The sequence below is a fragment of the Macrotis lagotis genome, chromosome 1 (assembly GCF_037893015.1).
Source record: "Macrotis lagotis isolate mMagLag1 chromosome 1, bilby.v1.9.chrom.fasta, whole genome shotgun sequence".
Classification (NCBI taxonomy): Eukaryota; Metazoa; Chordata; class Mammalia; order Peramelemorphia; family Peramelidae; genus Macrotis; species Macrotis lagotis.
In genome coordinates, this window is record NC_133658.1 from 177,671,854 (window position 1) to 177,685,062 (window position 13,209).

Genomic DNA, 13,209 nt, shown 5'->3' on the forward strand with positions numbered 1-13,209 from the left:
CCCTAATATCCTAGAACAAGAAGCTAAAATAATCCTTGAAAGAATCCATTAATCATACTCATAAAACTCTAAGGAATAATATAGTCAAACTTCAGAATTCTCAGCTATGGCTGAATTGCTGAATTGCAAGCAGCCAAAAAAGGAAGTAATTCAAATATCAAGGAGCCACAGTGAGGAATACTCAGGACCTGATTGCACTGACATTAAAGGTTCAGAGGACCTGGACTATGATATTGTCACAGAGCAAAGAGGCTTGGCTTACTATCAAGAATCAACTACCTTGAAAAATTTAGTACATTAAGGGGAAATGGGATTTTCAATGGAAAAGGACATTCAAACTTAACTAATAAAAAGACCTTAACTGAACAAAAAAATTGATCTTTAAATATAAGACTCAAGAGAAGCATAAAAAAGGTAAACAGAAGGGGGGAAATGTTAATCAATAAGACTAAGCTTTCTACATCCCTACTTGGGGAGACAATACTTATAACTGTTGAGAACTCTAAATCTCTTAGGACAGTAGAAAGGAGCATACTGAGACAGAGGGTGTGAGTATGAATTGACTGTGATTTGATCAAACTTTTATTTCTCGAAGGTTATATTTATGCTAAGCCAGTTGAAGGGACTGTTCTTGAAAAGAGGGTGTGAGTATAAACTGATTATGATAAAAGGATACTTATGACTCAAGATTGTACTTCTATTAGGACAGTTTAAAGGAATATACTTTGATATAGGGAGTGGGCAAAAGATAGTTATCAAACAATTAGAACATGGGAAAAGAAAAAGCATTATACTAGGAAAAGAAGGTAGAGGCATTAGAGGATGAATAACACCACATGAAGAGGCACAAGCCTAACACAGTAGAGGGAAAGAAGGGAGAGTGTGAGCACTGAGTAAATTTTACTCTCAACTTTGAGTCAAAGTTGGGAACAACTGAGTTTAGAAATTTATTCTAATCTACAGGGAAGCAAGGGGGAAATGGGGAAGGAAGGAAGAATAAAGGAAAAAAGCAAAAATAAAAGTTAAAAAAAAAGGAATAGGACGGGAAAGGGAAAAGAAAATGGAGTAGGCTGATAAAAGAAAATGCAAATTGAGGGAGGCAGCAAAATTGTGGTGAGGAGAAATAAGGTGAAAAAAGATAGAAAAGTATAAAGAGGGGTAAGATAGGATGGAGGAAAGTACAAAGGTATTAATCATAACTGTGAATGTGAATGGGATGAACTCCCCCATAAAATGGAAGTGGATAGTAGAAGGTATTAGAAAACAGAATCCTACATTATGTTGTTTAAAAAGAAACATATTTGAAACAGAAAGATAAAACACTAACGTAAAAGACTGCAACAGAATATATTACGCTTCAAGTGAAGTGAAAAGGGCAGGGGTAGGAATCTTTATCTCATACAAAGCAAAAATAAAAATAAATCAAATTAAAAGGTATAAGAAGGAAACAACAGCTTCCTAAAAGGTATCATAGGCAATGAAGTAAAATCAGTATTAAACATATATACAATGAATGCTAGAGCATCTAAATTCTTAGAGCAGAAGCTAAAGGAGTTAGAGGAAGACACAGACAGCAAAATTATATTAGTGGGAGACCTCAACCTGCCTCTTTCAGAACTAGATAAATGTAACCATAATCAAGAAAGAAGTTAAAGAGGTGAATAGAAATTTAGAAAAGTTAGATGTGAAAGATTTTTGGAGAAAATTTAATGGGAACAGAAAGGAATATATATACCTTCTTTGTGGTACATGACACTACATAAAAAAATTGATCATGTATAAGGGCATAAAAACCTCACAGTCAAAAGCAAAAAGGCATAAATATTAAATGTATCCTTTTCAGAGCATGATGCAATGAAAATTTTATGTAAAAAGGGTCTTGGAAAGATTAGCTAAAATTAATTGGAAACTAAATAATCTAATTTAAAAAAATAAGTGGATCACATAACAAAGTGTAGAAATAATCATCAATTTCATCCAAGACACTGACAACAATGAGGCATCATAACAAAATTTGTGTGATGCAGTCAAAGCAGTTATTAGGGGAAATTTTAATATCTTTAAACGCTTATATGAATATCTTAAAAAAAGAGATCAATAAATTGGGCATGCAACTAAAAAAATCTAGAAAAGGAACAACTTAAAAGTTCTCAATTAAATACCAAATTAGAAATTCTGAAAATACAAAGGGAAATTAATAAAATAGAAAACTGAACTAATAGATAAAACTACAAGTTGGCTTTTTGAAAAAACCAAGAAAATAAATGAAAAACAATATGGTTTTTTCCCCCTGGTTAATCTGATTGGTTAATCTGATTTAAAAATGAAAGAATAAAACCAAATTACCAAGGGGGTAAAATCACCATCAATGAGGGGAAAATTATAGTGATAATTCAGGCAATAAATTTTAAAATTTTAGTGAATTAGTTAATATTTTCCAGATTTGCAGAAGAGGCAATAAAATAACTAAATAGTTCCTTTTCAGAAAAAAGAAAATTAAATAAGCCATCAATGAACTCCCTAAGGAAAAAATCTCCAGAGTCAGATGAATAGGTGAAGGAGTCCTGCCAAATTCTTTTTATGATACCAACATGGTGCTGGTGCTTAAACTAGGAAAAGCTAAAACAGATAAAATTATAGATGAAATTCCCAAATGAATATTGATATAAACATTTTAAATGTAATTTTAATAAAAAGATTATAGCAAGTTATCACTAGGATGATATAATATGACAAGACAGCATTTGTATTAGTTATGAGTTATGCAGGAAGAGTTCAATATTAGGAAAACAATCAATATAATTGATCAAATCAATAAGAAAATGGATAGAGAATATATGTTTATCTCAATAGATGTTGAAAATTCCTTTAACAAAATATAGCATCCATTCCTATTAAAACCACTAGAGAGTATAGGAATGAATGGAGTTTTCCTTAAACTGATGAACAAAATTAATCTAAAACCATCAGCAAGCATTATATGCAATGGGGACAAATGAAGCATTCCCAACAAGATCAAGGGTTAAATGAGGATGCCCATATATTACAACTACCATTCACCATACACCATATACCCCACACCCTATACCACTATTATTCAATACTGTATTAGAAATGTTAACTTTAGCAATAAGAAAAAGAAAGTGAAGGAATTAGTATAGGTAATAAAGAAACAAAACTCTTACTCTGCAGATAATATAATGGTATGCTTAGAGAAAGCCAGAAAATCAACTTAAAAAACTACTTGAAATAATAACTTTAGTAAAGTTACAGGATAGAAATTATCAGATTTTTTATATATTTCCAACAAAGCTCAGCAGCAAGAGATAGAAAGATAAATTCCATTTAAAGTATCTGTTGACAACATAAAAAATTTGGTACTCTACCTCCCAATACAAACCCGGAAACTATATAAACATAATTACAAAACACTTCTCACACAAATAAAGTCAGAATTCAACACCTGGAAAAATGTTAATTGGTCATGGTTAGGCCAAACTAATATAATAAAAATGATAATTCTATCCTTATTCATTGCCACACCAATAAAACTACCAAATAACTATTTTTCAGAGCTAGAGAAAATAGCAACAAAATTCATCTGGAGGAACAAAAGATCAAGAATATCAATGAAAACATGCAAAGAAAGATGTATAGATCTTTTTTTTAAAAAAAAGAAAATTAAATAAGCCATAAATGAACTCCCTAAGGAAAAAATCTCCAGAGTCAGATGAATAGGTGAAGAAGGAGTCCTGTCCTATCTTATAAAGTAAGTTATCAGAACTGTCTGGTACTAGCTAAGAAACAGAAGTGGATTCATGGAATAGATTAGGTACAAAACAAACAGTAAGACTATGTAATCTACTATTTGATAAACTTAAAGACTCTAGCTCCTGGAATAAAAAAATCACTATTTGATAAAAACTGCTGAGAAAACTGGAAAATAATATGACAAAAACTCAGCAGATCATCTCACACTCTAGAAATGGGTATAAGTCTCAGACATAAAGGGTGATGCCATAAGCCAATTAGGAGAACAAAGAATATTATATTTGTCAGATCTATGGAATGGGGAGAAGCATATGACCAAAGAGGTATAAAATATAATAAACTGAAAACTGGATAATTTTGACTATATTAAATTAAAAAGTTTTTATACAAATAAAACCAATGCAACCAAGATTAGGAATGTAGTAAGTAAGGAAAAATTTAATGACTAGTGTTTCTGATAAAGGACTCATTTCTAAAAATATATGAAGAAGTGAGTCAATATATAAAAATACAAGTCATTCTCCAGTTGATAAGTGGTCAAAGGATATGTACAGGTAGTTTTCAGATGAAGAAATTAAAATTATAGTCATAAGAAAAAATGCACCAAATAATTATTGATTCGATTAAAACAACTCTGAGGTACACCTCATGCCTATCAGATGCTTTGTTGCCATTTTAGTCAATGTTCAAGAGGATGTAGGAAAACTGGAGTACAAATTACCTAGCTGGGTGACCTTAGGCAAGTCACCTAACCCCATTGCCTTGAAAAACCAGAAAGAAAGAAAGAAAGAAAGAAAGAAAGAAAGAAAGAAAGAAAGAAAGAAAGAAAGAAAGGAAGGAAGGAAGGAAGGAAGGAAGGAAGGAAGGAAGGAAGGAAGGAAGGAAGGAAGGAAGGAAGGAAGAAAGAAAGAAAGAAAGAAAGAAAGAAAGAAAGAAAGAAAGAAAGAAAGAAAGAAAGAAAGAAAGAAAGAAAGAGAAAGAAAAACTGGGACACTAATGCACTGTTTGTGGAGTTGTGAACTCATGTAGACACTCTGGAGAGCAATTTGGAACTAAGCGCAAAGGGCAATAAAATTGCATAAGGTCTAATTCAGTAATACCACTACTAGGTCTATATCCTAAAGAGATCATAAAAAAGAGGAAAGAATCCCCATGTACAAAAATATTTATAGCAGCTCTTTTTGTAGTGGCAAAGAACTGAAAATCATCCCATCAATTGGGAAATGGCTGAACAACCTTTGGTATATGAATACTATGGTGTCTATTGTTCTGTAAGAAATCATGAGCTATTTTACTTCAAACAAGTATGGAAAGATTTGCATGAATTGAAGCTGAGTGAAGTGAGTGAACCAGGAGAATATTATATATACCAATAGCAATATTGAGTTGATCAACTATGACTGAAATAACTCCTTTCAGCAGTGCAGTGATCAAGAACAATACCGAGAGAACTGTTAAGAAAAATAGCCACTCACTACCAAAGAAGAAAGCCGAATGCAGAGTAAATCATACTATATTAACTTTTTAAAATTTCTGTGTTTTTTCTTTCTTTCTCATGCTTCCCCCACCTCCCCTATTTCTAGTTTTTCTTTCATAACTTGACTAATACAGAAATATGTTAAATACGATTTTACATGTACAAACTCTATCGGATTGTTTGCTGCCATGGGGAAAGAGGGGGTGGAGAGAGGGTAGTAGAAAAATGTAGAACTCAAAAAGATTGCAAAATGATGAATTTTGAAAACTATCTTTGCATGTAATTGGAAACTAAATAAGGAGAAAAATAGAAAAAGACATAGTTCAAATGTCCTGTAACAAGTCCTTAAACAAAAGTCAGAAGAGAACCAGATTGAATAGTGATTGGGAAATCTGAAGAGAAATTCAAGGAGATCCTTTTCGTAGGTCAGGTCATCACAGGAAGAAAGTCAGAGATCTCAGGACACAGGGGAGGGGTTCCAAATAAGGTCTGAGCAGGGATAGAGCTGGGGCATATATACAAGGGAGAGCTGAGACCTACATCCTGGACAGTGGACTCAAAACCTTCCAGTGCTATCCTGAACTAGTATTTGTCAGAATGTGAACCTGTTTCTCTTGTCCTGAGTAGGGTTTTGGAACCTGGGCAGGGGACCATAACTGGAGCTTAAAAACTGAGTAACCAGGTAAAGGAACTAGGACCTGACCTCACTAAAAGAGGTTATTTTTTTTTGTTCCGTCCTAATTCCCGATATCATTCCCTACAAAAATGATTCCATTTTCCTCTAATGAAGAGGAATGAACAGGAAGGTTGTACCTTCCTTCTTCTCCCCTTCTCAGTTGAGGACATTCACTTTTACTTTATCAAAAAAAATGAGGTAATTCAATGTGAACTCTCTTTTCTTGACATAATCTTCTATACCTTCTTTCCTAGACTATGACAAAAAGTAGACCCTTCTTGCCAAGACCAAGCTCTCTATAGGTGAACTTAATCCTATCATCTCCCATCCTTTTCAATCACTCTACCTCTCTTGCATCTCCAACTTGCTTTTGTCAACTATTACTTCTCCTTAAAAAACTTTCACTAGCCTATCATCCCCTTAAGCTATCATCACATACTCTCTCCTTCCTTTCTTAGACAGGCTTCTTGAAAAATCTACACTTGATTCCTCCATTTCCTCTAATCTCACTCTTAAACTTTTTGGAATTCTTGCTTCTAATTTCACCACTCATTAAAAATGAATCTTTTCAAAGTTATCAGTTATTTCTACTTGCCAAATCTGATGGTCTTTTTCAATTTTCATCCTTTTTTTGGACATTTCTGTTACATTTATTTTGCTAGATCATGGTTGCTCTATCCTCTTTTATTCTCCTATTTATCTGATTTCACCTCCATTTTGCTGAATTATCACCCATATAATTTTATTCTAGTAATTTCTTAATTGGTCTTCATTTCTCCACAAAACTGTCAAAGTAATTTTTTTTTTCTTAAGCATAGATCTGACCATTTGATTCCTTTATTCAACTAACTCTAGGGTCTTCTTTTTGATTCTAGGATATATTTTAAAACTCTATTCTCAAATGAAACCCCTCTATTCTCCCTGGGCCCAGCCTACATTTCCAGTCTTTTTGAACAATATCTCTCCTCCTTGCATTTAGACAAATTAATCTCCCTCCCCCCCTCAAATAAACAAATATCAATCTCCTGTCTTTGTGCCTTTGCACTAACCATCCCTAAGTGCTTGAAATAAAACTTCTTAGCTCTCTCTCATAAAGTTTCTCTCCTTTTTTAAGTTATTAACTAGGCACTAGCTTCTTTATACCGTCTTTCTTGATCCTTCACACTGTCCCATTTCAAATTGTATTATGTTGAACAACTTCACATATATTTGCATTTGTTAATTCTATATTTATGCAGAACATATTTTATATGTTCTTGTTATCCTTTCTATGAGAATTTAAATGGAGTAGAGATGATTTTATTCTTTGCATCTATATCCCCAGTACTTACCATATGCCATTTATTTAACAAAAATGCTTCTTGATTGAACTTGCAGTTCTATAGCTCAGAACCTATAGAGTCTCTGAGAGCTGGTAGGAGTTAGGGCCAGAAATTGCCTAGTAGAACACAAACCAGTTCCTGACCTGAAGGAGTCCAAAATGGATTCCGATCATGATCCGATCATGCCCTAGGTCAAACTACTCATGGTGCTGAAAGTGGCTGCACAGTTTGCTAGCCTGAGATGCTCCTGAGATCTAAGAGTAACAAAGAGCCCAGTGCCTAGAGATGTTTGAGAACAAAGATAATATAGATAAAAAGGATAATATAAATAAAGATTAAATAAGGTCCCAAAATCCTTCCAGAAAACCTCAGAGATTGGCTTTAATATAAAGTCCTAATGAATAAGCAAGCAAAAGACACACATATTAAAAAAAATATTGTAGAACTAGGGATTTACGAGATATGAACCCAGAAGAAAATCATTCTTTAACAAATCCTAAATAAAAACATAGTTTGGCATATGTTCAACTAGAATTCCTAGAAAAAAAATGAAACAAGAGTTAGAAATGTTATACACATAACAAAATCTCTAGAGTAGAGAATATGAAAACAAATTAGAGATCTAGATAAAATATTTGAAAGGAGAATTAATAGCTATATAAAATGGACAAAATTTCATGAAAACAAGGCTATCTGAAAATTAGAAAGCTTCAAACACAAGTAAATCATTTCATAATATAATAAAACATTAAAATAAAAAGACAGAAAAGCAGCATATCTTCTAAACAATTGACCTAGTAAATGGGGTCTGTTTGAAGGCCATGACCTGAATTTGGTTCCCTGATAGCATTTTTTGAGTAACAATGAAAGAGACTAGAAGAAGTGGTAGAATAGAAGGAAGTCACATGTTCCAACTCTCTGAAACAGATATTTAAGATTGAGGAATGGTATTCTCATAGAGTAGTGATCAAGAAATGGGAAAATAGTAGGTTGTTTCTAAGTTGATGATTCTGGAATTAGTCCAGTGTTATAACTAGAGTAGGGGACCAACAGGTCTGGACCTTACAACTTTTTTTTTTAAATTATAAAGATTTTATTTATTTTGAGTTTTACAAATTTCCCCCCTAATCTTACTCTTCCCTCCCCCCACCCCCCCGCAGAAGGCAATTTGCTAGTCTTTACATTGTTTCCATGGTATACATTGATCCACATTGAATGTTATGAGAGAAAAATCATATCCTTAAGGAATAAACAAAGTATAAGAGATAGCAAGATCAGACAATAAGATATCAGTTTATTTTTTCTAAATTAAAGGTAATGGTCCTTGGTCTTCAGACTGTATTCCAGGGAGTTCTTTCTCTGCATACAGATGGTATTCTCCATTGCAGACAGCCCCAAATTGTTCCTGATTGTTGCACTGATGGAATGAGAGAGTCCATCAAGGTTGATCATCCCCCATGTTGCTGTTAGGGTGTACAAGATTTTTCTGGTTCTGCTCATCTCACTCAGCATCAATTCAAGAAAATCCCTCCAGACTTCCCTGAATTCCCAGCTCTCCTGGTTTCTAATAGAACAATGGTGTTCCATGACATACATATACCACAGTTTGCTAAGCCATTCCACAATTGAAGAACATTTACTTGATTTCTAATTCTCTGCCTCCACAAACAGGGGTGCTAGGAATATTTTTATATAAGTGATGTTTTTACCCCTTTTCATCATCTCTTCAGTGTATAATAGACCCAGTAGTGGTATTGCTAGGATCAAAGGGTATGCACATTTTTGTTGCCCTTTTGTATGGATCTTACAACTTTATCACTTTGAATCTAGAGGAGGACTGTGGAATAAATTCATGGGCTAGTAGCTAGGGTTGGGGACTGCTTTTCACGTATACATTCTGTACTACCTAAAATAGCATCTTCACCTATGGATTTTTAATGTTTTCCCAGATGAACAGCAAACCAATGATCTCTATTTAATTCTCTTATTACTCAGAACATGAGGAGGGGTTGCTTTCTTACTGCATATTTTTAGAAGTCATGGCTATAGTTTTCAATTACTTTATAAACATTCATATTATAATAAAATAAATCTTTTAAGACAAATAAAGAATTCAATACTATCTCTCTTAGTTGCTTATATTTAAAATTTTTGATAGACTTTCTGATTTAAATCTTGCCCTAGTCTTATAACCAATATTCTTTTCAAGAACATTTAAACTCAGTTGGAAACACAGTTGAGAAAGATAAAAGTGCTTTTATTGAAAAAATTTTTAAGTTGTAGAAATACAGATTAACAACCTGGAAATTAACCCAAACTGAGTCTGAGGTCTAGTTGACAAAAAAAAAATAATTGGAAAACATTTTTTTTTTAATTTTAAGACATGACTCCATTTACCTGGTATAGAATAGAAAGAGATATGTTTTACTGTACAATATTGTCTTTTCTATTTCTCAAAGGTTTCTTATTCCCTCCTAATATTATGATTGGAAGTGGAAAAAACTCAAGGCAGACACTACCCTGGGGAAACTTAAAGGAGGACATGGAAAAGAATGTCAGAGGTTGGGCAGGCACAATTGGGATTTTGATCTGCATGGTTTAAAGCTGTCTCCATATTGAAGAAATAACATCCCTTTGAATATTTTAGAAGTAGAATGAGAACTTGATAAGGTCTCAGGAGAGGCAATTTTCTCATTTATCTCTATATGTGACCTAGAACAAGTTCAAATAAAGACTACTACTTAACAAATATGTAACCTAGGACAATTCAGTTAATCTCACTTAATTTTAGGTAACTTTTAAAAAAATAAAGAAAATTAATTAGATAATCTTTAAAGTTCCTGTGGCTCTAAGATCTTCAATTTTCAGGAATAGACAGGAAACAATGCTGACAAACAATGTTATTGTTATTCAGTCATTTTTCAGTCATGTCTGACAATTCATAACCCCATTTTTGTTTTTTTTTGCAAGTTCCTTCTCCAATTCCTTATACAGATAAGAAAACTGAGGCAAACAGGTTAAGTGACTTGTCCAAGGCCACTCAGATTGTTGGTATCTGATACAGATTTGAACTCAGGAAGATGAGTCTTCTGATTTTACCCACTCTAACTACTTTGCCCTCAAACTACCAATATTACTGTCTTTATATTAACAAAGATATGACTAAATCTTTAAGTAGCAACACATATGTAGCATATGTAAAAAATATAAATATATATATGTATGTGTATGATATATGTCAATATGGTTTTCTCTAAATGTATATAGAGATACATCATGAGTGATAGGAATTGATATTTCTAGGATGTGACCCTTTCCTTTCCAAGAGAGAAGTTTTACCTTGAGGGGAATAAGAAAAGAAATATAGACAGAAATTTTAATCCTTTCATCTCTCCTCTCTAAGGAGCATATTGGATTAAAATTTTGTTTGCTTTCTATGGTAAGTTCTGTTTTAACATGACATAATATCTAAGTCTTGTTAATTTCTATATCATATACCTAAATGTCACCTAAATCCAACTTAAAAACCATAGGTCTTATAGCAAAAATTGGGTTGGGGCCAAGCATTCAAAAACATCCTCAGTCACAATGTAGGAACCTTATCAAATTGGTACTTAAATAGTTTTGAAATACATAATTCCTAAAAATAAATAGTGAAGGAATGAGGACTGCTGTTCAACTTTTGTCTCAGTTCCTATGGAGACCTGTCAGTCTTTCACAAATTGGATAGATTGAAACTAGATCTTGGGGGATTGTGACAGAGAGTGGGTGTGTGCTCATGCCTTACCAGCATTTCAGCACTTTACCTTGAAGAAGAACTGGTTTGCTTGTGGAAATGGGTATACAAAGTATTGTAGCTTATGAATTATTGTTAAGTAGTGTTGCAGATTTCTACATTCTTACTGTTTTTTGTGGACAAAAATTTATATAAACTAACAAAATTTGTATCATGTCATAAAAAATTTAATATTTTGGAATTGGAAAAAATTCGTGTTTTCAAATTGAACAGATTGTACATTTGACTTTAGGAGATAATATTTAGGGATTTTAAAGGAAATCTGCTTTCATTGTATCTCTTCAAGGCTCCAGAGAATAGACTCAGCAGGGATCTCCTTTTCCTCAAGTATTTTTCTTTTTTTTATATTTTGTTTTACACTTATATATATCATTTTATAAGGTTTCAATTTTATGATTTTTACATTGTTTCCATGCTATGTATTGATCAAAATTGAATGTGTTAGGAGAAAAAAGATATCCTTGAGGAAGAAGTAAAATATTAGAGAAAGCAAAATTATGTAAGTCATAAGACCACTTATTTTTAGGTTTTTGCAAGGCTGCACAGCTAGGTAATTATTAAGTGTCTGAGGCTGGATTTGAACTCAGGTACTCCTGACTCCAGGGCTGGTGCTCTATCTACTGCGCCAACTAGCTGCCCCACAATTTTTTTTAACTGAAGGTAATAATCTTTGGTTTTTGTTTAAACTCCACAGTTCTTTCTCTGGATATCAGTGGTATTCTCTGTCACAGATACCCTAAAATTACCCTTGATTATTGCACTGATGGAGTAAACAAGTCCATTAAGATCGATTATCACCTCACATGTTGTTAGGGTATATAATGTTCTTCTGGTTCTTCTCATCTTGCTCACCATCAGTTCCTGCAAGTCTTTCCAGGCTTCTTTGAAATGCCAATTCTCCTGATTTCTAATATAATAATAGTGTTCCATAAGATACATATACCACAATTTGTTTAGCCATTCCCAAATGCATGGACATCTCCTTGCTTTCCAATTCTTTGCCACCACAAAACTGCTATGAATATTTTTATACAAGTGATGTTTTTACCCTTTTTTATGATCTCTTCAGGGTATAGATCCAGTAGTGGTATTACTGGATCAAAAGTCATGCACATTTTTTTGGGTCCTTTGGGCATAATTCCAAATTGCTCTCCAGAAAGGCTGGATCAGTTCATAGCTCCACCAACAATGCAATAGTGTCCAGATTTCCCACATCCTTTCCAACATCATTCATTGTCCTTTCTGGTCATATTAGCCAATCTGACAGATGTGAGATGGTATCTCAGAGATGCTTTAATTTGCATTTCTATAGTCAGTATAGATTTAGAGCAATTTTTCATATCACTACAGACAGCTTTGATTTGCTAATCTGCAAATTGCCTTTGAATATCCATTTGTCAATTGGGGAAGAACTTGATTTTTTAATAAATTTAACTCAGTTCTCTATATATTTTTAGAAATTAATCCTTTGTCAGAAATACTAGCTGTAAAAATTGTTTCCCAATTTACTACATTTCTTTTGATCTTTGGTTACAGTGCTTTTTATCTGTGCAAAATCTTTTTAATTTAATGTAATCAAAATTATCTAGTTTGTTTTTAATGTATTCTCCATCTCCTCCTTGGTCATAAACTGCTTCCCTTTCCATAGATCTGACAGGTAAACAACTTCTTGATCTTCTAGTTCACTTATAATACTGCTTTTTGTCTAGATCCTGTATCCAAGTTGATCTTATCTTGGTATTAGGTGTGAGGTGTTGTTCTAATCTAAGTTTCTTCCATACTAAATTCCAATTTTCCCAACAGTTTTTATCAAAAAGAAAGCTTTTATCCCAATAGCTGAACTCCTTAGGTTTATCAAACAGCAGATTACTATAATCATTTACTGCTCTTGCACCTAGTCTATTCCATTAATCCACAACTCTGCTTCTTAGCCAATACCAGAGAGTTGTGATGACCAATCCTTAAAATATAATTTTTAGATTTGGCAAGGCTAAGCCTGGAAACTCTTGACTTTTTATTTCTCCATATGAATTTTCTTACAATTTTTTCTAACTCATTAAAGGTAAGTTTTTTGGAATTTTGATTGGTAGGGTTCTAAAAATGTAGTTTAGTTTTGGTAGAATTGGCATTTGTATTATATTAGCTCAACCTATCCATGAGCAGTTGT